Consider the following 24969-nt stretch of genomic DNA (forward strand, 5'->3'; position numbering starts at 1 on the left):
CATGGGTCTTTTGTGTTTAAAATAAATAAATTTGGTCTAGATATGTTATGGTAGTTCTCATGCATGCTTTGAGTAGGCAAGAGGATCCAAAAATTTTCCTGTTTCAACCACCAGAGGGAAGTAGAGAACACAAGCCTCACAGTGCTAACCCAGAGTTGAATCCATTTCTCTAATTGTCTGGCAGCATTGTCCTTGTGTTAAATTCTTTGCTTTTTTTTTTGTTCTAAATACTTTCATGTCCGTCTTGCTTTCTTCAGTACAATGCTTATTTTTGGCAGGTAAAAATAATTGTTGAAATAATGCCATATTTTGCTTATTGAACTACAGTAGTGTCTTTCAAAATAAAATCTATGCATCCCAGCTGAAGTGAAGAGCCAACATATTTGGGGTCCCCCGAGTAGCTTGTCTAGTCAAAGCGCGCCTGTGGTGTGAAGGGCGAGTCAGGGGATCGCAGGTTCCTGCCTGTGCAAAGCCGACTGTCTTCGCTTGGGTTCCACAGAGAACGTCTCATTGCCTCTAGCACCTCCCGGGGGTAAGGAAGGCAGGGACTGTTTCTCCACATCGCACTATAATAGACCCTGTTGGCCAGGTGCCTGGTGAACTCTAACCCAGGACCAGGGGCCACAGTTTGAAATAAGGTGAGAATAGACTTGGGCCAGAGGGAAGAAGACAGAGGTGTGAGGGGATGGCGTGGGCTCCCTAGTCATGTTGAGGCTGAATCACTGATCCTTTAACTTGATACTCAATTTAATGAATTTTTGAGATCAATCAGCTACCAGCAACTGTATGAAGCCTTCTCTCGCTTGCAAAGTTTCTCATATTCTTATTAACCTTGCAGTCTTAAACAAAAACAAGTTTCAGTGGTGTGATAAACAGGGCAATAATTAGAAACCATGTAACATGAATGAGAGATAAAAAAGAAGCCCTTTCCATACCACCTTTTTAATGCTGAAGGTGACTTACAACTCTGTCAATGGGAACAAAACAAAACATTTTGTAATGCAGTATGCTCTCCTGTATAAATCACCTGGTGGCCATGACCCAGGACTCTAATAGACTGTCTGATTCAAATTAGATTGTCTCTCCCCTCTCTCCAGTGACAGGGGGACGAGCGAAAGTAAAAACCAGCTCTTTTAATAGCTGCACTGTGGAGATCAGGGGAAAGGTTGAGAATTTAGCAGAGCTCCATCAGTCTAGGCTGCAGGCCAACACTAGTGTAGGAGATCGAACTGTACACACTATCCTCTTGTGTGCCTGCCTCAGTCTTCCATGCACTATACTCAAGAGTGTAATCATTCAGTACTTTATATAAAATTATAATAGGGTTACCACTCAGACATCCTGGGGGGAAAATGTGATTGTCCCAGTGGCAGTTTTCAACCTTCGTTTTTTTGTTGCGGTCAGGAACAGTAAAAGTGTTAAATCTTCCTGGTTTTATTAATTGTAACAGAGTAAACAACATTGTGGGTTGTGTGTTTAGTCGTTGCGATTGTGTTTCGCTTGTTTTAAATTTTGATTTTTATTCATGTAACATGTTTTGATTGGATGGGAATAGAAAGAAAACTGAGTTTTGATCTGCTGTAAATACACCAGATTCATTTTAAAAACGTTGATTGTGTTATTGCACACTGTTGTTCACTCTGGAAATCTGGTAACACTAAATATGTAATCTGGGTAAATAAACAATTGACCTGTTTCTTGGGATGGAAAAGCTGCCAATCTTCTGTCGACTAGCACATTACCTTCACCAGCCTTACAAAACGAAGTACATCGAAGCGTCTTGCGTTGTATTAAAACAAATGTATTATTTACATAAATGCAGAGTTGGGTTAGATCAGTAGGTCCAGCTTTCAAACCCACTTGTTCCCTCCCCTTCCTGCTCCTCCTCCTCTTCCTCCAAGCCCATGCGTGTCAATCATTTGGTGCAAACGCACACTTGGCAGGATCCATTACGCCATCTGCTGGTCCTGACTCAATCCTGTTTGAAATGATTTCAGGTTCTCTCGCAGTGCCTCCGGTTGGAAACTTGATCCACTCTGAGGACTAGCTACAAACCCCCCCCCGCCTCATTGCAATGGAGAAAGAAGAGAAGGGCAAGTATGTTAATCCCAGGACTCGATGAAATGAGCGACGAGGACAGCCTAAAATAATGACATCTCTTCAGCCTGGAAAAAAAAAAGAAGGGACTTGGTTGAATTCTTTTAAATCATAAATGGTACAGATAACCATAGACACAACATCAAATTTAGCACAGAGAAGAACGAGGGCATAAATGGAAGTTGAGTAGAGTTTAGAACAGAAGATAGGAAGCCTTGTTTTACATCCATTATCAGCCACTTAATCCTTTACAGGGTCACAGAAAGACAGAGCCTAGCCCAGACTCAGCTACACCCTGTATGGGATGCCAGTCTATCACAGGGCACCACCCACTGAGGGTAATTTAGAATGACCAATAAACCTGACCAGCAGGTCTGTGGACAGAAACCAGAGTACCTGGAAAAAACCCAACACAAACACAGTGAGAACATGCAAACTCCACACAGAGAGACCCTTTAGGCTAGATTTAAACCTATGATCCTGGCCCTTTGAGGCAGTAGTGCTAACCACTACACCATCGTGCAACACACTCTGTTTTACAGAGAGTTATAAATGCATGGAATAGCCTGCCAGGTAGAGGAGTAGGATCTAAAACACTTGGAACATTAAAAAAAAAAAAAAGACTAGAAGGGGGGAATCATGTGCTAACAGGAGAGAAGCCTTGGTGAGCTGAATGGATTTTTCCCAGTCTGCTTAGCATTCTGATCGGTTCTTGGATTCCCAATCCAAGAAGACGTTCTGGCCAGGTGGCTGCTTGGTTTCTTCCTTCCCTCCGGCTCACGAGAGGTTAAGTCCGCAGTGCAGCTTGTTAGTGTTCAAGGTGAGCTCCCTGGAACAGGAGCATTGTGATTTATATGCTGTTTACCACCTGGGGCGTGCTGGGGCTTGTGCAGGATATTGTGGGAACAGAAACCTCTCTGAGCTATGTAACCTGACCCCTAGCAGCGAGTCGCAAGATTACAGCAGCTCCCTAAGGCTGCTGATTAATTGCGACAAAGCTGAAAACAACCACCAGACTCCCCTTTGCATTGCTAAGGAAATCTACAGACACCAAGAGCAATAACATCCATTCTACCATGAGCAAGTACAGTACAGACCCAGCATCGGCGCCTTCGTGTGTGCTGATGCACCAGGAAAGGCTGCAAACAGGCTGATCCCTGGAGCCAGCACTGCATCTACCAACACGGGGCCACTAGGAAATCCACATTACCTGGAGGAAAAGAGCTGAAGGCTCATATTACAGTGAAGCTACGTCTTGGTTGGTCCCTACCACTGCTATCTCATTTTATCTTGGCAAGTCCAATATTAGGACGAAGTAAATAACAGCGACTCTCGTGTAACGAAATCCAGGTTACCTGGAATGATTATAAGCATTCCTTCCCTTTCATACACTTTTCCATTTCATTGGCTATGTAGGTCTCTTAAGACTCACATTATATAACTGCATTTTCATTTAAAACCAATGCACGCACATACTGGGGTATTCCTAATTGTACAGGGGAAATATTTGTATATAATTGAGTGTTTATCGGATTATGGCCAAATGCAATCTGAAGCTTGGAAATTGGTTTCAGGAGACAAGTTTTCAGGCCCCTGCACGAAACACCAGGGGAGACTTTGGATTTGATACAGCAGTTACCTGAAACTAGGTCTCCTGGTCTCCTGGAACCAGGTTTCAAGCAACTGTCCCTCCAAAAGTAGCTTTCTCTTCCCTTAGCTTTAATGTAAAAAAGTGCTTCCTACCTTTTGCTCTAAACTTTTTTGCACTCTTCTCCTACTCTGTTTACTTTACAAATTGTTTTTTTATAAAGTCTCCTCTTAGACGTTTCTTTCTAGACTGAAGAGATGTCATTCATGTAAACTGTTCTCTTAGCTTCAGTCCTGGGGTCAGCTTGCAGTAGCTGCCCCTCTCAGGGCTGGCCTTAAGTCAAGGCGAGCGAGGTGGCTGCCGTACCGTTTTACAGGGCCCCGCGCTCAACCGGACCGCCATGAGAGTTAATGTGTTCGTTACGTGCGTGTAAAACGGTCAGGGGTGCAAATTTGGTTCAGCTCATATAGCCCCAGAAACATTAAAATCCGGCTCCAGTAGATATGTTTACATTTGTTTAATTTTATTTTGTTTCATTCCTTAGCAACCATAGAGGCTGGCAGTTGCTCACTGGGTCTGCACTAGTCACATGACCACCCACACTCATCCACACGAACTATCCAGCCCTGCCTTCTCTGTACTTTCTCCAGTGCAATTTGCAGGCCTTCAAGCAGTTGTTGTACTTCTTGCTGGGGTCAAAAGACATCAGTCATTCGAGGAAGCAGCTGGTTATGTGAGGACAGAAGAGGCGATGAAAGGGTCTTGTAATTTGATAGAAGACACACAGAGTACTTGAAATATTGCGCAAACAAGCAGGGTCTAAAATAGAAGAAAATTAGAACAGCAATACTTTAATATTCTGATACTGAAATTTGTTTTTTTCATTAGAATGATTTGTCATTTATATCTTTTATATACCAACCTGCATACAAAAGATTATCTTACCTAATTCTATTTAAAAGTTGCATTCCTTGTAAAGGTTTACCGTGTTTTTTTAAATTCCAATTTTTTTCTTTCTTTCTTTCGTTTTCTTTCTTTCTTTCTTTCTTTCTTTCTTTCTTTCTTTCTTTCTATCAGACTGTTTTTGTTCTGTTCTGGGGTGTTTTTTTTTGTGCAATTTTACAATTAAGACCAAATTTATGTCTCTTATTTATTTAAATTTTAATTTGTATTAGACTGTTTTTTCATTTAATGTTTTTTTTTTTTGGGGGGGGGGGGTTTGTGAAGCGCTTTGGACCCTTGTGATGAAAGGCGCTATAAAAATGCAAATTATATTGGATTCTTCTAGTTTAACTGTAAGAGCAACAAGCAGGTTGACAGGTGTGTTTTTACCTATTGTGTGTATGTGTTAGTGTCTCGTCCTTCACTAATCTGGAACCTGCAGCTGTAGAAATCCACAGTGAAAATGTGCCTAAGAGAGACTTCTGTTCAAAAGATCAGGAGATGAATGCCAGCGTTCTTTGGTTAAAGCTAGTTGATTTGTAGAGCTGGAAACATAGCCTCTCTTTCAGTCCTCGCTTGTGTTTTGAATCGGCTGCCTGGGGAGCACAGATAAGACTCCCAGGGCAAAAATATTTGTTAAACCTAAAAAATTCTAAAAAAACAAGAGAAACAGGGCATCTTGCATTCTGCAGATGAATCAACCCTGAAAAACTGATCTTTGGGTGTTTTTTACAGCTAGAACAGTATCTTTAAAGGAGTGCTGCCCAGCTTAATTATTTTGCTTGCATTTTGGCATTAGATCGCTGTAGATTGAAGTGCCTCTCTGTTTCATTCTGGTAAAGATTATTTCTGCAACATCTTTGTCAGCTAGAAATGTACCTGGCACGAACTGCTCTCTCCCTCACCCCCCTAAGAGAAAGGGTGCTCCCTCCAGTCCAGGGCAGGCTTGAGGCATGGAGACTGTACTGCTTTCCTAGAAAAAGCAGATCATTTCGGAGGACCATTCTACTTGTGAGAGGTCTCGCTCATTAAAATATTTAGCTTTTTTTTTTAAGGGGAGTTAATTATCTGTTCAGAGATACCTGGGTATTTAGTAAGCAAAGGATCTGGTTGGAGAGACACGGGCACTTCAATCCCCACCCCTAGTCTTGCTGGAAATTATTTATTGTTGCCATAATTTGTGCTGGTACTTTCGTATATATTAGATAAGATTTACTCTGTGTGATTTGATGGGTCATGTTTCTTATGGTGCAGCAATGTTTCAGAGTGTGTATGTGTCTCTGTGTGTGTGTGTGTCTGTGTGTCATTGTGTGTGTGTCTGTCTCTCAGTATAGCGTGTGTGTGTCTCTCAGTGTGTGTGTGTATCTGTGTGTCTCTCAGTTTGGGTCTGTGTTTGTGTGTGTGTATATGTCTCTCAGTGTGGATCTGTGTTTGTGTGTGTCTCAGTGTGTGTGTCCAAGTATGTGTGTCTCAGTGTGTGTGTGTGTGTCTCAGTGTGTGTGTGTGTGTGTCTCAGAGTGTGTGTGTGTATGTGTGTGTGTCTCAGTGTGTGTGTCTGTGTGTGTGTCTCAGTGTGTGTGTGTGTGTGTGTGTGTGTGTCTCAGTGTGTGTGTGTGTGTGTGTGTGTGTGTGTCTCAGTGTGTGTCTCTGTGTGTGTGTCTCAGTGTGTGTGTGTCTCAGTGTGTGTGTGTGTGTGTGTGTGTGTGTGTGTGTGTGTGTGTGTGTGTCTCAGTGTGTGTGTCGCAGTGTGTGTGTGTGTGTTGTTGTTGTCAAATAGCTGGCACTTTGTCTAGAAAGTAGGTCAGGCTGATTTATGATGTCATCCCCTCTTGAAGGGAGCAGCCACTCAGAGTGCAAGGGAGGCTGGGGTCTTGACCAATCAAAGCTGTTCCGGAGATCGAGTCCCTGCCTCCCTCCCTCCCAGTCTGAAGGACAAATCAAACATCTAACATGAAGGGGGGGGGGGGTGGGCTGTCTACAAACAACTGCCTCTTTGTGCCAAACTGTAGATTATACTGCTCTGTACAGGCTACTTATACCATGCTGTCACTTTTTAAAAATGTTTTCAGTCATTCTGATGGGTAGTTTGCATCATCCTTTTAACCCTTTGCTGCCCAGGTATGTTCCTGTACCTATGTAATGACAGTGGACTGGGTAGCAAAAGGTTACAAAGGAATCTGTTGCAGTTACATTGTTATTTGAACAAAGTTGGAACTAGATGCAGTATCTTAACATTGAAATTACAGATTACAGATACAGACAGTTCACATTTTGTATCCTAGAGGGAATGCAAATAAGATGAAAGGGAGGCCCTTTTTCTGTAAAGCCCCTTCATTGTTGAGTGCTCTGCCTTCTGTCAGGGAAGCTGGGACTGATTTTAAATGAAGATGGAAAAGGGCTTTTCAAGCTTTTGTTAACTCTCTTTCCCTATTTTACAATCAAAACAGCATTTTCTTTTTGCCATGTTTTAATTCCGATGTAATATTTACATCCTATTTATATCTTAGTTTTACTAACTTTTCAATGAAACATTTCTTTCTTTTTTTTTTTAATTCCGACTGTATTATATTTTTGGTTTAGAATCTTCGTAGTTCTAGTTTGTAATTTCTTTAAAATTGAGGTTTTATTACATTTTGCATCGACTGTTCAATTTAAGATTTCAGTTTTGTGTGTGTGTGTGTGTGAAGCGCTTTGGAATCCTTGCGATGAAAGGTGCTATAGAAATGTGAATTGCATTGTATTGTATTGCATTGCATTGAATTATATTGCATTGCATTGCATTGTATTGTATTGTATTGTATTGTATTGCACTGCATTGAATTTCATTTCATCGCATTGCATTGTATTTGTGTGTTTACCACATCAACGCACCATGTGATTGATGTGGTAAACTTACTTTATGTAGAGTGGGAGGGACCGTCAGCTTTGGGAGGTCCCACTGCAGTACCAGCTCCTAGTTCAGGCCCTGGTACTGTCCCGCCTTGATTACTGCAACTCCCTCCAGGCCGTCCTCCCTGCCTCCGCTATTCATCCACTCCAGCTCATCCAAAACTCTGCTGCTCGCCTTGTCTTCGCTTCCTCGTTTCTCCTACACTACACCTCTGCTCCGCTACCTCCACTGGCTTCTTATCGCCGCTCGCATCCAATTCAAATCTCTTGTACTCGCCTATCGCTGTCTCGACCTTTCTCCACCCTCCTACCTGCAGACCATTATTTCTCCCTGCACCCCTTCTCACCCCCTCTGCTCCAGATTAGCTGTACCCCCCACCTCCGCTCCCCCACTTCCAGAGCCCGCTCCTTCTCCACCCTTGCCCCTCAGTGGTGGAACGACCTGCCCACAGATATCAGGACCGCTCAGTCCCTCACCAACTTCTGACACCTCCTCAAGACACACGTGGTCAGACAGCATCTGTAAACCTCGCAGCTCTCCACTATACTGGTCTACATGGCACCCAACTGTATTAGTACTTGCATCAGCTTGCACTTGCTTTTAACAGGTCCACGCTTTGCTCTATTCTCCTACAGCTCTCAACACATTATACTTGCTGATCCTGTACTTGAATTTACTCTCAAAGGCAACTGTGCTCACAAGTTTTTGTAATTCTCTTATTTTAAATTATTCTTATCCTGGTGCTGTACTAACTATTTGCTCTTTATAAAATGTACTCTTATAACCAAATATTTTTTAAGATTAACTTAGCTGTAATCACTCTAAAAACTTAATTATTTACTGCATTCATTTTCTCTCATTTGAATTGGCTCTTACTACTGATTTTATTGTATTCTATAACTATGTATTGTGATGACAATTCAACAGTAGAAAAAAAAACACACTTACTAGATTAATTCATCACAAAAAGTAAAAGAGATACAGATGCATTCTTTACCAAATACACGATTTGCAAGAACTATGAGTTTAAACCCTAGAACAGTCCTGCATTTCAAGCTAAGACATACTCAACTGATGAATAGCTTTGGGGCCTTTTGATTCGTCTTTCATGCTTTCCTACAACAGAAAAAAAAAAAAAATACAGAGGGGGGTCTCTTCGATTTCGGGCGCTGGTCCACGTCTTTCCATCTGGGTTTTGATATTCCTTTTTTAAAAGTTGTTTTTTTGGCAGGAACGGGCTGGTGGAAGAATGGCTGTGAAGCAGTCTTGCTGTGATGGTCTCACTTTTAAAGCACTTAGCAACTAAACCTCAAACAGACAGCATTTGTTAGCTAGGGACTGCTCCTAATAAAGTGGCCACGTCCTCAGTACGGAAAACGTGGTCTGTCTGACTTTTCAAGTAAGCCATAAGCCAAGCAAGACCCTATTTCAAGACTTATAACAAAGTAATGTCTGTTTTTTTTTGCCCCCCCAACCCCACCCGTCAAAAAGTCATTGATTCATAATAAGGTCAGAATTTCAGTGCAGCACAGAAAATAGGTCCTGAGGACACAGTTGTAACTTAAAGGGACATAGACTTAGGACAGGGGGTAGGAGACGTTTGTTTCCAAGTGGCTGGTGATGAGGTTATGGAATGGGTTGCCCAACCATGTTGTCACTGGTTCAGATCAGATGTGAATGAAATTTAGAGATCGTTCACCTACTAGAATTCAGGCAAGCAGTGATGGTGCGGATGTCAATTCATTACTTTTTGATGTTTCTAAAACACTATTATCCAGTGATGATGAATTCACAGCACACAGGACTCGTATGTAAGGCAGAAGTTTTCTAACACATACATACTCGTTAATAGAAAATTAGGCTTATTGCAAAAAAAACCATCTAGCGCTGAAATCCATTTTTGTCCTTTGCAACAGGTGTCAGCCGAGTGATTCAGTGCAATAAACAAAACAACAACAAAAAATCTATTTCACCTTTTACAGTGAAGCATTATTACAGGGGGCTCGATTCAAGTCTTTACAGTCTTAAAAGGCGTTGGCACAACTTGTGATCTGGTTATTTGATTAAACTGCATGTTCCATGTCTACGGCGTTGGTCACTCATTTCGGTTTGCAGCAGCCAATGACTGGAATGATATTTAACAAAAGTTCAAATGAGAACGGTTCACATCCTGAGGTTGCTTTGAGCCGTCGTGTCGACTCGTTGCTGACGGACATCTGTGCCTGCTGAGTTTTTGCTGAGTTTTGTGATTGATTGTGTGTGTGTGTGTGTGTTTTGTTTTTATTTCTTGTGTTTGTTGTTTGCTGAGGTGGTGGTGGCTGGTGCCAGGTCGACATCGTAAATGAGAATCTGTTCTCAGCTGGGTGCAGTGGCGCTGGAACGATTTTTAAAGTGGGGGTGCTGAAAGCCATTGAACAAAACTGTAACCCCTGCCATGCAATGCCAGGGGGTGCTAGCGCACACCCCAACACCCCTAGTTCCAGCGCCCTTGTCTGGGTAATCAGAGGTCTTGATTGATTGGTTGAATGCCAGCTTCACCAAGTTAAGCCTCAGCAATACTTTGAAGCACAGAAACCAGGATATGGTGCTTTTAATTTGAAATCAGGAGCTCTTCAGTTCAGGTTGCCTGCCATAGAAATGTACTTGAGGGTAGATGTTATTAAATGATAAAATGAGATAGCAGTGGTAGCGTCACTGTAATATATGCGCCTTCAGCGCTTTTCCTCCGGGTAATGTGGGTTTCCTGGTGGCCCTGTGTTGATAGATGCAGTGCTGGCTCCAGGGATCAGCCTCTATGTAGCCTTCCCTGACGCATCAGCACACACAAAGGCGCAGATGCTGGCTCCAGTGGTGCTGGCAGTGAAACTAGAATTTAAGTACGAATTTAAGTAAGAATTCAGCACGTCAACGACGTTTTAAAAAAAGTACCACTAAGAAAGAAGGTAAACAGGTAAAGGCACAGAAACAGAGGAAGGTGTTTACTCTGAGATAACAACTGGAGTTGATGTTTGAGGCGCTCTCCTCTGTTGTCTCTTATTTCCTCGAAGCGCCGCATATTTTAAATTGATATTCTCTGCAGTGTCTCTGTCCAGTATTAAAAGCGATGGTTGTCTTGTGGGTTACTAAGGGCTTTAAGTTTGTTTTTCCCGGGGTAGACAGCGGAAGCCATTGTTCTCATCCTTGCTTCTTGCCAAAAAAAAAAAAAAAAGAAAAAAAAGAAAAACGATTTACTTTTTCATTTCCTCAGAAAAAAAAGAATCTTTATACAGAACGCCTGGACATTTCCAAAAGTTAACAGAGCTGGATAGTTGTTTTTTTTTTCGACAAGAGGTTTTCCATTATATATATATATTATATATATAGTGTATATAGTATAATTTATGTGATATATATATATTATATGCGGGTAATATAGTGGCCGCATGTGAGGCTATAACAGGTCCGTTTTTACAAAACGATATCTCCAAGGCAAAAAGTTTTTGTATTAAAACCCTAAAAAAAAAAAAAAGGCTTGATTCCGTCCCGGGTGCGTCCGATGTAAGGCACCCAGGCACGGGCACGCCCCAGGGGGTGGGGTCAATGCCCGTGCGGGGGGTCTACTCCTGGCGTATTTCTAATTGCATTTCATAAGATTGCGTAAAACTATCTGGTTTGGCGACCAAACTAATATTACTGAGGTCTATATCTGAGATAAACACTTAACAGTATTTGTCTGTTGTACCATTGCTCTCGACACCTTGGTCGCGTCTTTCTTGCTAAAGAAATAATAATGTATTACACAATAATAATAATAATAATAATAATAATAATAATAATAATAATAATGAAAAATACAATTCAGAAGAGATGGGGGAAAAAAATGAAGCTAGGAATGGTTTGCATGCATACTCAGTATGTATGCAGCACACAGCATCCAACACAGTGCAGTTACATCATGCAAAACACTTTGAAATATCCCTGAGAGATTCTGTGTTATTCACGTAAACCAGCCATCACACACAATATAATTGTGCCGATCGGGGAGTCCTATAGAGCGGCCACACCCCACTGGCTGCACCGCACAGAGATGAACTCATCCCTCTTAGAGACTTGTCACAGCTGAGCGAAACAGAGAGGCACCCGATATTAACTTGAGAGGCCGGACTTACGAGATTTCAATATTTGAAAAATGGATCAGGCCTTTTTTTTTTTTTATCTCCAAATGTTATGAACGCATTTGATCTGAAAAGGCACCAGTTCCAATTCTAAAACAGTGAGGTGCGATTAGAAATGCGTTGATATTTTATTATTATTATTATTATTATTATTATTATTATTATTATTATTATTATTATTATTATTAGTAGTAGTAGTAGTAGTAGTAGTATTTATTTAAAGGAGCAAAATAAAACGGTAATATACGTACACAAAAATATGAATAATAGATCAAACAAATCAACAATTATTATGAAATATTTTGTGCATTTGATTTTTTTTAAAAATAAAAACTATTGAAGTTGGACAATTTATATGTATAAACAGATAACGCTACTGCCTGTTAACGCTGTCTTTGTCTGTTATTTATTTATTTTTTTCAGACGTGCCTCTATATTACTGTACAGCCCTGCCTCTACAGTCTCAAGCAGTGCCTTTCAAAACAAGCCCAGAAACAAGCCCAACCCGCGACTCTGAAAAAAAAACAAGCCAATTCCCGCTTATTATAAGCGGGCTTGTGAACAGGAGGGCTTGGCATTCTAGGCCATCTCTACTGAGAAACACAACCAAACCTCAAAATGGGGGAACTAGGAGAGAGAAAGACCCCCCCAGAACGAGAACAACGGCACCCCGAGATCTGCAAAAGCTAACAGACCGTATCGGAAACTGAAGTCAGACAGAAACTGTCTTTAGGGTCAGCTTTCTTTGAGCGGCAGAGCGGAGGAGACAGATGTGGACAACTGCGGGACACCTCTCCGCTTCCCTGAATGGTTGCTCCCTGTTTGATTGAAGGCTGCAGTTTTGGACTCGGGTTATTATTTGTGTAAAAAGGAAAAACACAGGAGGCTGAAGGAAGAGGTGAGAGAAAGAAGAGAAGGAAGCTTTGGAGAAAAACAGAAGGAAGATATTGCATTTGCAGTTTCTGTGAGGTAGGTGGGTGCGTGTTGAAACATTGTGTTGTTTTTCTGGCACACTTGCACGATGACAGCAAAAGTTTTTTTTGGGGGGGGGGTCTAATTATGATCCTCTGGCATGTGTTTTATTTTTTTTCTTTTGTCGTGACATTACCTCAGCAAACATACAAACTTACCCCCTTACCCCCCCCCCCCAAAGAACCTAGGAGGGGTGGATTTTGTTTAAAGGCGCAAATATCCGCGTGTATGACAAAAAAATTTTTAAATTAGAAGCTTATTTTCGACAAAAAAAGTGCAATACACAGTGTTTTTTTTTTTTTTTTTTTTTTTTTTTTTTTTTATTAAAATTTTTTGTTAACGAAATAACCTGCCTTCAACACATTTGTCGTACAGGTAAGCGCTATTGTCCAGTGAAATCAAAAGACGTGCTTGTGTTGCCGAAACGTTAATAATAATATTTTATTAATAATATATAATTATTATGCGAAAGACGAAATATCAGTGTTTTCATAATATGTGCGAAACTTTTGACTGTATACGCATTCCCGTGTATCTATAATGTTTCCACTGTATAGCACATATCGTTGTATGTAACATATGATTTATTGTTACAACGTCTATATATATATATGATAATATATATAATATTATATATTATATATATATATATATATATATATATATATATATATATATATATATATATATATATATTCAAGTTCCAAAGGTTCTTTAAATGAAGCACAAGAGGTTTTGTTTTGTTTTGTTTTCGGGGGAGTTGATATTGCTAGTGGAAACTTTCGGAGTTTGACAAAGAAAAAACAAACCAAAAAAATAAAAAATAAAAAAAACCCACCCATTTTAACACGCCGTTAAAACCGCGGAGACGGGGAGAGGGTTATTTTCAGTGTCGAAAGTGGGGGAGTCAAAATACGTGATTTATATATATATATAGAGAGAGAGCCTGTGTTGTCAGTAATGTTTGTGTTCCTCTCATATTTATTAAGATATATAACGAAACACATTATGGCTTTTCATAAAAGCCCATGGCCTTTTCTTTTTTGTATTTGTTCCAAAATAACTGTACGGGGGTACTTCTGGTACAGTGTGAGCTGAGAGGTTAAAAGGGAGACGGTGTTGGTCTAGTCAGACCAGTGACAGGACAAAGTCTAGTCTCTTGAGCTGAGGCTGGGCTGCCGTGTGGTTTAGCGGTGAGGGCTGAGGGACAAGGACAGCGCAGCGTGGTCTTGTGCGCAGAGCTGCAGTGCCAGAGCAGCGAGGGAGTGTGTAACGAGGTGAGAAAAACAGTACACATTGTTGCAATGTTTTATTGTGTGTGTGTATATATTTATATTTATATAGAGATTTTTTTTTTCTATCCAGCGTTTTATTTCGAGGATCAGTATTCATTTGGATATTGTCGGATAATAGAGGCAATTTACAATGTGTTGCTTGACTCAAGCATACTGAGTATTGCTGTAAAAGCGTGTTTTGTTTAGGAGCGTTTTCACAGTGCAATTTGATGGAGGCTGGAGCAGACCTCATTAAAAAAAAAAAAAAGTTGAAGCCTTTTTTTTTTATTAAGAAATAAAACGAAGGTGAACTGGCAGTAAATGAACATCCGGGACTTAAAGCCCCCCCCCCCCCCCCCCCCCCCCCCCCCCCCCCCCCCCCCCCCCCCCCCCCCCATCTAACACAACAGCCTCCACGCCCTTATCTCTCCAGGGAGAGAAAGACAGTTATAGTAATTTCAGAACAGTTTGTGTGAACGCTGTAGACTTTGAGAAGTTACCCTGGCATAACTTTTTTTTTTTTTGAAAAAAAAAAGAAAAAAACACATGATGCCTTATAAAACAGATACATACATAGAAACTTATCATGGCACAGTTATATGGCGATCGTGACTGAAGGGGAGATACAGCCCCCCCCCCAAAAACCACCCTGGGGCGTCATCGCAGTAGGCAACCAAAATATTTCACAGAGTTTGCGGACCGTGTTCTGCAAGCTGCAAGCGCACCTTTGTGTGGTTCTGTGGTGACAAGACCTGTTCATGTGACCTGCTTTGATATGTCAGTGACATGTGCTTGCTGTGACTATAGGGTGCGGCCCCTGCGACAGTGTTAATGACTGGCCTGCAGTCAGGCAGTGAGCACGTGCAGAGGGAGGCAGCACTTCGACCCTTACCGGTGCAACACAAGAGGTCAGCAACTGGGTACCCTCTCCTGTGTGTGAAGGAATTTAGCACTGATATAATATAATGTATTATTAACTAGCTCCACCTGCTTTACCCTGGACGCTGAATATACAAGTAAGAAAAACGCCTGCAGATGATGTTGTTCACCTCCTAACCCTCCTCCTAACCCTGCTATCTTCAAGGGAGATTGCATTAAAATTTATTTGTCATGATGCAACAATGTTGTGACACTGACTATTAAGCAACTGGACTAACCAGGACTGTATGTGCGCTTAGAGTACTGTATCCAATTCTGAGCACATGGCACCAAAGGGATATCGAGGCCCCAGAGAAGAGAAACCAGACTAATCCCAGCAGGGCTTAAAGCGCTGAGCTACAAAGACAGGCTGAAAGAACTGAACCCAGCCTGGAACAAAAAAGAATCTGAAGTCTTTACAACCTTACTGACCGAGTTAATCCGAACCAGTACTTTAAACGCAGCACAGAAACCAGGACCAGAGGACACACAGAAAAGAAGTGGAGATAGACTTAGGACAGAGGGAAGAAGACACAGAGAGGTGAGGGGATGGAATGGGTTACCCAAACGTAGAATCACTGGGATCCTTTTAGGACAACCAGGAACCGGGCGAGCGCTGGTGGGCCGAACACCCTCAATCGTCTGTAAGTTTCCCTGAAGGAAAAGGGCCTAGCTGACCAAAATACTAAATGGATGACGCACAGCTCGGTTGACAACAAGGGTTGCACCGGGCAAATCCCACAGCTCATACACTCTTTGCAGGATGGAACTTATGTACTGCAGTTCACTTGGAATAGCCCAAACAAATGTGAATTCCCTGTGAGGGGATGGAATGGGTTACCCAGTCATGTTGCTAACGTAGAATCACTGGGATCCTTTTAAGACTTGACAACATCCTGAGATCAATCAGCTGACAGGAACCGGGCGAGCGCTGGTGGGCCGAACACCCTCAATCGTCTGTAAGTTTCCCTGAAGGAAAAGGGCCTAGCTGACCAAGAGAGAAAATAGAAATGAACATTGCTAAGGGAGCTAAAACCAATTCCAAAATCCCACAGCTCATACACTCTTTGCAGGATGGAACTTATGTACTGCAGTTCACTTGGAATAGCCCAAACAAATGTGAATTCCCTGTAAAGATTTTCATTGTTCAGTGCAGTATCCAGCTACTTGTAAAATTGTGCATAGGGTCAGCAACTCTGATTAATCCTATCACTCGATAGGGACATTGTATGAGGGGAAATAGTGGGGAGAGTGTAGGAGCTGTTTTCTGACAGTAATAATTATATACTGACGCACATTGAAAACACAACAGTCTTAAGTTTACATCTACAGCTAGTTGGGCACATACATTATTTACATTTAAATAGTGAGCAGATAGGTTTGCTGATTGTTTGAATAGCATTGTTCCTTGGGATAACAAAATACTGAGCTCAAGTCATGTGATTTCTTCAAAACACCAGGTGCTCAGTGTTTGGTATTTGAGTTGAGTCAGAATTGCCAAAATGAGTAGATTTAAGAATCTGTATAAACAGCCATTCGAAAAGACATGATTTTAATTAAAAAGATATTGCGCAAGAAGATGGGCCGAATGGCCTCGACGCAAGGACTCCTCGTTTGTAACACAATCAAGACATGTGGATTACTGCTATTATTACTTTAATAATAATAATAATAATAATAGAGTATCTGAACATGTTTGAGAAGCAGGAAAATGGCAGGCTAAGCAGTGTTTATTATTGTAATGTTATTTTTGCACATCAATTGCATATCGGTGATCTCTGTCAATCTTTGTAAAGCTGTGACATTGATTTCATGAATACATGGGCCCCAGGTTTCTGTTATCCACAGATATAGACTGCCGTTAGGCTTAAGGTATTTTTTGCTTTATATACTGCAAAGGTAGTGCAGCCTATTTTCTTCTTCTGTGATATTCAGGTTTTGTAAAAAGTGCTCTTAGTTAAGTAGTTCGTTACAGTCCAAGCCAAACTGACATCCACAGCACCGAACAAATCAGCCCTCGCTCCTCGCCTGAGCTTTTAACATTCAGAAAACCTAAGAGGTCGTTTCTCTTGGTGTAACCCTGCTCCCTTATCTCCTGGCTGGTGTTCACAAAGTTTCCCTTGCCGTTGAGCGTTCAAATAAGATATTTAAGGGCCCTGTTGACACAGTTTATAAGCCTGTATCAATACACGCCTGTTCATTAAACACAGTTAGGTATTCATGAAGCTGTTTTAGAATGTAGTTAAACAAACAACAGCTGGTTAGAAGTGTTTATTTCATCTATCAAACCAACTTAAAAGCTTTTAATAGCCAAAGCTCTGTGGGTAGGACCCTGCATGGTCTTTAAACATACAGCTTAAACCATGGGAATCAGATTTTCCTGTTAATTTCAGTTAGGTTTTAGTTAGGTTGCCTAGTTAGTTTTCTTGGCTGAGAAGGAAGGGGCGAGTATGGAGGGGGCAGTGTGGTCTGCTGGTTAGTGCAGAGGGAGTGGGGAGGAGGCAGTGTGGTCTGTTGTTTAGTGCAGAGGGAGTGGGGAGGGGGCAGTGTGCTCTGCTGGTTAGTGCAGATGGAGTGGGGAGGGGGCAGTGTGGTGTGCTGGTTAGTGCAGAGAGAGTGGAGAGGGGGCAGTGTGGTCTGCTGGTTAGTGCAGATGGAGTGGGGAGGAGGCAGTGTGGTCTGCTGCTTAAAACCGGCTATCAATTTGCTTGCACTATAGTTTAGTACTGAGTGCCATGTTGTTGCTGGCAAAGATCTGATCTCGAAAGGACGAGTCAAGGTTGCATTGATTTAATTGACTCCTCCATTTCTTAGGTGAAATCACAGTGACAGATCATTCCGATGTGGAAGATACCCTACTAATAGATTATTTCGAAGCTGTAACGAAAGTTGATTAGAAAACTGAACTCGGTCTGTCATGACATTGAACATACTGTAGTAAATTTGCATTTGATGAATAACTGATCCCCCCCCCCCCCCATTTTCGTACATACACCTTTAGAGAATCGCTTAGCGATTTCCAATTGCAAATGTGCATATGGCATTCTTTAGCACAAGTTCTGTATTGTGTCAGAATGGGAACATGCCTCTTTGTCAGTCTGTACAGTAGAGTGCAAATGCATTAGAGCATTGTTTCTGTAGTTTTGATTCGTTGTGCGCAGGAAATCAAACCACTGGAACTGAAAAGCATGAAAAATTGTCAGAATAGGGAAGTCAGTGATCAGTTATTTGTAAACTGAATAAAAGTAATCCAGCAGTGACATTTTCTGAAAAAAACTGATAACAGGCGTCTCAATCGCAAAATCTGGGATTACAAAATCGCTTTTGATCAGGATTACCTTTTCAAAACCTGTAATCTGATCAACTGTCTGTTAATGCTAGTGGCATGCATTATATTAAGTTGGCTTTAGTGTGATTCATTGCAATGCAGTTTGACTTGTAATAATAGAAGCTTCCCGAGCTTCTAACAGTGTGTTTGCGGGGGTGTACTTCTTTGTGCCAGTGTTGAGTCAGGGCAGCACCTGTGGCATCTCCTTGAAATGCTCTGATACACAGAAGTGAGTCTGTGTGCCAGTGCTGCAGTATAGCTCATGGTTCATTGCGCACAGGGTACGCACAGCTGCCATGAAATCAGACTCTCTGCGCCAGCTGCTTTGAAATATTTTTAAATACGCCCTTGTGGCAGGCCGCTGCTGCACTGTGGTCGCTTTGCCCATTGCTTGCACACACAAACACCCGCCCGCATGTTCATGAACACCGTGTGCCTGCCTGTTTGCTCATCTCCGTGGTCTGACTGTAAACCCGAAAATATCATTTTCTTATTTTTGTTTCGCTGAATAGCCGCAAAAAAAAAAAAAAGAACATCCCATTGAAATGTTCTGACACAAGGTGGAACTGCATTATAAAGGGTTTTGCTTCCACAGCACAATCTGTGCTCACTGCTGAGTCCAGAGCAGGCGCTGAAGAGGACGGGGGTAAAGCAGCCAGTCTGAAGTGTTCAGAAATGCCCCTTTTCATGACTTCTAAACTTTTTTACTTATCCTTTCTCTTTGCGGTAAAGTGCTAAGTCATGTGCAAGATGTTCCACAACACCATTAGTCCAGCTTAGACCACTTGGGCTGGAGAGATACTGCCTACCTCTGAGAAGTCTTGTCTCTGAATGGCCGTCCAAAGCACATATACAGAAGCAACGGCCAACCAAGTGCCTTCTTTCAACCTTTTAATCAATAATAATCTTTATTTTTATATAGCGCCTTTCATAGTGGACAACCATCACAAAGCGCTTTAGAAGATACTAGACTAGGGTGTGTGAACTATGCATCAGCTGCAGAGTCGCTTACAACAACGTCTCACCCCAGAGACAGAGCTCAAGGAGGGTCAGGTTCAGGAGGTTTGCTCAGGGTCACACACAGCGAGTCAGTGGCTGAGCTGGGATTTGAACCGGGGACCTCCTGGTTACAAGCCCGTTTTTTTAACCACTGGACCACACAGCCTACAAAACACATAATACAGATTGTACATTTACACAAAGGCATTGTCATTCACCCAAAGGGTGTCCCAAGTATGCTTCCGTCCTTATATTTGTTACCAGTGAGCTACCCAATTGATTTTGAAAGTTGCCGTTATAACTTATAAGGTCCTTCATGGATTAGGGCCATCTTATCTCCGAGAACTACTAGCTCTGTATATTCCTAGAATTGGATTTGAAAGAGGGAACCGCTGTACAATATCAAAGAGGACAGCTACCCAGTGGTTAACCACAAACTTTATGACTGCCAAGTTGTTTCCAAGTGGATCAGAATAGAAAAAAAAAAAAATCTTATCTGTCCTCCGCGAGCCTGAAGAATTGCAGCAGGACTGCCAGGTTTGATTGGGGAGACGCGACTCAAACAACTGTGCTTGGCAGGAGAGGGACTATTGAAATTCTGATAATGCAAATGTCAGGTTCATGAAAAGCTGTGTGGAAAGCAGGTCCCTTTGCAACAGGGCGGAGGGGGAACAGCTTTTTATAAACATGATGTAGGTCTCTCGGCTCCCTGGGAACAGGAATTAGGTTCAAAGATCTGGCACCTGGCGTATGCCTTTCCTTGGCCATGCTTCGAGCCAGTTGTGCTGCTTTAAAATGTGTGTTGATGGCAATCATAAGACTTTTAAACAGTTTGTGAATGCTAACCCCCTCCCAGTGCTTACACTGATTCAACTGGGACCTGGTTTGCATCCAGGGGTCAAGAAAGTAAACAAACAATGTTCCCCAATGGCCTAGTAGGGCGCAGGGTGAGTCATGCAATCAGGGGCTTGTTGTTTCTTAATTCTGGTTGCTGTGAGTTTGTCTGGAGGCCCACAGAGAGGACACTCCCCACTTGGTCTCAGCTCAGCGTTTCAGGGAATCCAACTTATGGCTTTTATTATATCTCATGAGTTGTTCACAACTCTGTTCCCTTCTACAGTAGTGTCAGTACTATACACAAATGGCTGTTGGGCCCACTGTCTCTACACCAGTAACATAAAAGGAGGCGTGGAGCAACACAACACAGGTCCTCCCTCTACACCCAACTCACTCTGGTGACCTTTAGTCTCTCTCACTAAAAACAGTAATGTCTTAAAGGTACAGCTCTCAAAGTCCAAAGTCTCAAAGACAGCAGAGCCACCTCAAGTACACAGGGGGAGAATTAACTGGACTGACTCACCCATAATGTTAGCCAACATGTACTGTTTTTCCATTTCTTTCAAGAGTGGTAATGGTAGCTTTAAGTTCTCTGATTTTTACAGAGAGTGCAAGACACAACAGCCAACTTTGTGTGAACACTCAGGATCAGAATAATTAAAGTATGGTAATTTCAGGTGCCTGGGGCTATGTGTTTGACACCTCCACCTTAGAAACTGACAATTAGGTAATTTCATTTTCTGCACGGTAGGAACACGATTGTCAGTATAGCTTGGTTGCTTATGGTGTCTAATCGGAGCTGTAAAACGAATACACTTTTGTCATGGGTTAATAATCAGTGCTTGGGCTGATGGGTTCACTCGTAACCTCCTGAAAGAAATTTTGAAATAAAAACAAGCGCACTGGAAAAGTTCACCAGCGTGTTCAAACGCCTTGAACCTGTAGAGAGCTCTGTTATCTCAGCCCTGCAGGGGAGAGCTAGATCTTTTTCAGCCACTCGCCAGCTGTAGTGCATTCTGTATCGTTACTTGTCAGCTTAGCAATGCTCCACAGTGTTGAAATACAACTAGACAGAGCCACCTCAAACGGAACCAGAGCGGACTGGATTTTCAAAATAGCGATCTTGTCTTAGAATCCAAGAACAGCAGCAACGTTTCTGCAGGCTCTTCTCTTACTGGCATGGTAGAGTCTAGAGTCCCACGGCAGAACTGAATCATTTTCACAACTTCCCCAATCTAATCCAATAGCTGCTTGCTGTCTCTTAGGGTTAGAAATGAATAGTCAACTGCAGGACCATACTAATGCTTTTGTGTGTATGAAGTGTTTACTGGTAGTAGTGAACCAGAAGTCTGATATGATAGATCGTGTTAAATTGCTTCCACATTATAACACAATAAACCCAATGTAAACAACTAAGAATTTTAATTAAGAGCTTGTAAGTTGTCTTAAGCAGTTTCTTATTTGGTTTAGAACTGGAATGGAGTACATAACTTTGAAAACCAAGCCCAAAGTGTGTTGTTGTAGAGGGTAGAGCTGGTACGTCTATTAATCTACCACTTCCTTTACTCTACACTAGATGGCGCTGGTGCTCATTAGGATAAAAGCATCTTGGCTGATCTGCATTCCATATGTGTGTGTGTGTGTGTGTGTGTTGTGACAGCCGGGAACTCTCCCCTGGTCAGCACAGATAGTTATGACAGAGAGCCAAGGATATTGACTTGAAAACAGGGGCGGCATTTTTATTGAGAGTATTGCTTTATTCAGGTATTGTCGCGATCTTCTTCCCAATGAAAATCATACCACACACAAACAAACACAACAACACCTATCTCTCTTCGGAGAGCTTACTTCACTGTAAACTGTTTCTTTCTCTCACCCACTGGGTAGCTAAGCAACTTACCAGTATTTTAAAACTCAACAAATGTTGAAGCCCGGGATCATTTGGTTAACTGGCAGCCTGCATATAATTGCTGTATAAAACTCTGGCGTCTGCACTGCCTTCAATTGTAACCATCTTTCATGCTATTGGAAATAGCAAATTCTGTAATGTGAGAGTAATCCTATGCACAGTACTCCATAAATGAAGTTTAACGTTTAACTGGCATTATAATAATAACCAGGATAAAACATGAAACACTGATCAAAAAGGCGTACTGCTGGCTGCCTCGGTGCTCTACGCAGGTTCAGTGCTGTGTATCGGACCGATTTGTAATTTAAGTAGGGCCCCTTTTAATGTAAACGCATCATTAATTCTTTGCTACCTCTGCCTTGTGATTTGCAAGATTTAGTGTGTCTCCAGACAGAATGTCTTTATGAATCAAAGGCAGAAATGTCCAGCTAGAAAAATTGATGTGTTAGTATTGCTAATTAAAGCTTTATTAAGGGCAGGTAGCATGGAAAGAAATGAACCGAACAATAATCAAACACACAATTCATTTGGCTTGCTTACTTCGGGAAAGCCCCACCTGAGTACAGTGTCTTTCAGCATAGAAGAATGCAGTGCACTTCCTTTCTTGTTCTCTACATGTTAACAACTTTATGATTTTAATGGTGTTGACAACTACTTGATCAATGGAACGACAGCAAAACTTGCATAGATAATTAGGTTTTAATTAGCTCTGACTTCTACTGAAACGTGATTTTGTTTTCTTTGTTGGTGCAGACGCCCTGTTCTGTTTCAGAAGAGACATGACGAATAAAAGGGCACATGGCATGTCTTCAGTTACTGTAGCATACACTTAAATGTGTATTCACGACTCTAAATTCATATTTTGATTTCGGTTTTACAAGTTTCAACACACTTGAGATGATGATGTTTCTGAAATGGCTGTTTTCTAAAGGGAAATCAAATAAAAAGGGTCAAAAGTATGAGTTTTGTGTTTATACTTCTAAATAATGCAGAAAGATTGTGCTTCACTGATTGGTAATGAATTGTACGACGGGTTCAAAACTGTAACGTTCATGAGCAGCACTGAGCAGCACTCTCTGGAGGCAGAATCGCCCACCCTGTGCTGCTAGAGTCGCTGGTGCCCGAGCGAGTTCTGCACGAATGTGACAGGCATTATTACAGGTAAATCAGACTGCAGACAGATGCAAATATGCTTATGTTTATGCTTTGCAAGAATGCTCTCAAAATGATTTACCTCGATGTTCGAGTCTTTATTGAGGTTAATATTTCTATTAATAACATGCGAAAGTTAGTAAACTGAGTGCGAAAGGGTATTGCGAAAAAATTTGTGCATTTTATCCTTATAGGGAACGCTGGTGTGTGTGTGTGTGTGTGATTTTTTTATATTGCCCGACGCCCAGGACAATAAGATTTGTGTGAGGGACAACAGGTTTTCCCGTTATGCTTTGCCGAGAACAGGAGAGGAGCCAGGACTGATCCCTGGGGGACCCCTGTTGAGAGAGGGTGGGGTGTGGATGTTGAGTCGCCTCTCTGACTCTGCGGTCAGAGAGGTAGGAGGAGAACCAGGCCAGAGCAGTGCCAAAGATTCCTCTGTCGGCGAGAGAGGATAGGAGAATAGAGCGATCGATAGTGTCAAAGGCAGCAGAGAGATCGAGGAGAATTAGGACGGGAGAGAGGGGCAGCAGGGGAAGAGTTAGTGACAGACAGGAGAGTAGTTTCAGTGGAGTGAGCAGAGCGGAAACTACATTGGAGAGGGTCGAGCAGAGAGTGGTTAGACAGGAAAGCAGAGAGCTGGCGGTGTGCTGCCCGGTCAAGGGTTTTAGAGAGGAAGGGTAAGAGGGAGACTGGACGCTAGTTCTGCAGGGAGCTGGGGTCGAGGGTAGGTTTTTTTGAGGAGGTGAGTGATAGAGGCTTGTTTGAAGGCAGAGGGAAAGAGGAGAGAGGGATGAGGTTAGAGGGGTTAGGGAAGCAGCAGCGGAGAGAGGACAGAAGACGGGGGAGAGAAGACAGAATAACAAAGATGTGAAAGACAGCAGGACAGGTGAGACAGATAGGTACAGTACTAGTGGGGGCAGGAGCGGTGGGGGGAGGGTACAGACCTGTCTAGTAGTTACTGTCAAGCAGAGCGCTGCTGGGTTTTCTTCAACAGTCTCTCCATAGCTAGACTCACGGCTCTTTTGGTAGAGAGGTGATTCGTGCTGGTGCACAAATAGGCCAGCTGTCTATTCTACTAACTAGATGGATAAAAGCTGTGTGGAAACCAATCAAATTGCAAATCAACCTCTATTCAATTTAACCACACTCACCTGGTACTAATCACAAACAGTAAATCACCTAATTAAAACAACACCACCTTTATAATGTTAAACATGGCTGATGTTAATTACTTGAAGCAGGATCACTTACCTGTCTGCCTCTGACTCTGGTTACCTGTGTTACTTTATGAAAATCGACAGCCGCTGTTTTCTTTGACGAAACCGCAATGGCAAGGAATGAAAAAAAAAAAACAAAATGCAGTGTCAACTTTATATGCTATTTATTTCAGGAATAAACAAAACAACATTTAACTTCAACTGCTATTTGGCATCCTTTGTTTTGTAGTTAATTCACTGGCGTAAATTAAGTCCTACACAATATATTCTCATATTTTATGTTGTAACGTCTTGCTGTAAAATAAAGGTACAATATTCCCACTCAGCTTCTAGAAAGAGTGCAGGAAACAGGCAGAAGATATTTTTATATTTGAATAACTTCCAAGTATTGGTTATTATAGTTCTACTCTTAGTATGTTACTTAAATTTACAAGCAAACATGTTTCAAACTGCACTGCAGTTGCTTTAAAGTATGGTATGCGATATGGTGGGGTCACAGAGAACCTTTTGTGTATCGTAACGAATTTAGTGAACCCATCAAGCTGCAAGGCTAGATCTGCCCCTCTAAATCACTAATTGATTAACTATAAATGGATCACTATTAAGTAAAACCAAAATACTGCCATAATTCTCTTTCCTATCAGCTGCTTTCTGACTTTTTCTTTGCACCCAAATAAGACCAATTTGAA

The 24969-nt window shown here is 41.9% G+C and overlaps 1 protein-coding gene across 1 annotated transcript in view; it reads left to right on the top strand.

Moving 5' to 3' along the window:
• The first annotated feature begins 12421 nt into the window (after positions 1 to 12421).
• The window catches only part of LOC121305294 (protein NDRG2-like), a 36058-nt gene continuing 23510 nt past the window's right edge, over positions 12422 to 24969 (top strand). Inside the window, exon 1 of the mRNA XM_041236880.1 lies at positions 12422 to 12640. The gene's annotated coding sequence lies outside the window, so the exon portion shown is untranslated. The remainder of the gene's footprint in view (positions 12641 to 24969) is intronic.

Source organism: Polyodon spathula, chromosome 42 (genome assembly GCF_017654505.1).
Source record: "Polyodon spathula isolate WHYD16114869_AA chromosome 42, ASM1765450v1, whole genome shotgun sequence".
NCBI lineage: Eukaryota > Metazoa > Chordata > Actinopteri > Acipenseriformes > Polyodontidae > Polyodon > Polyodon spathula.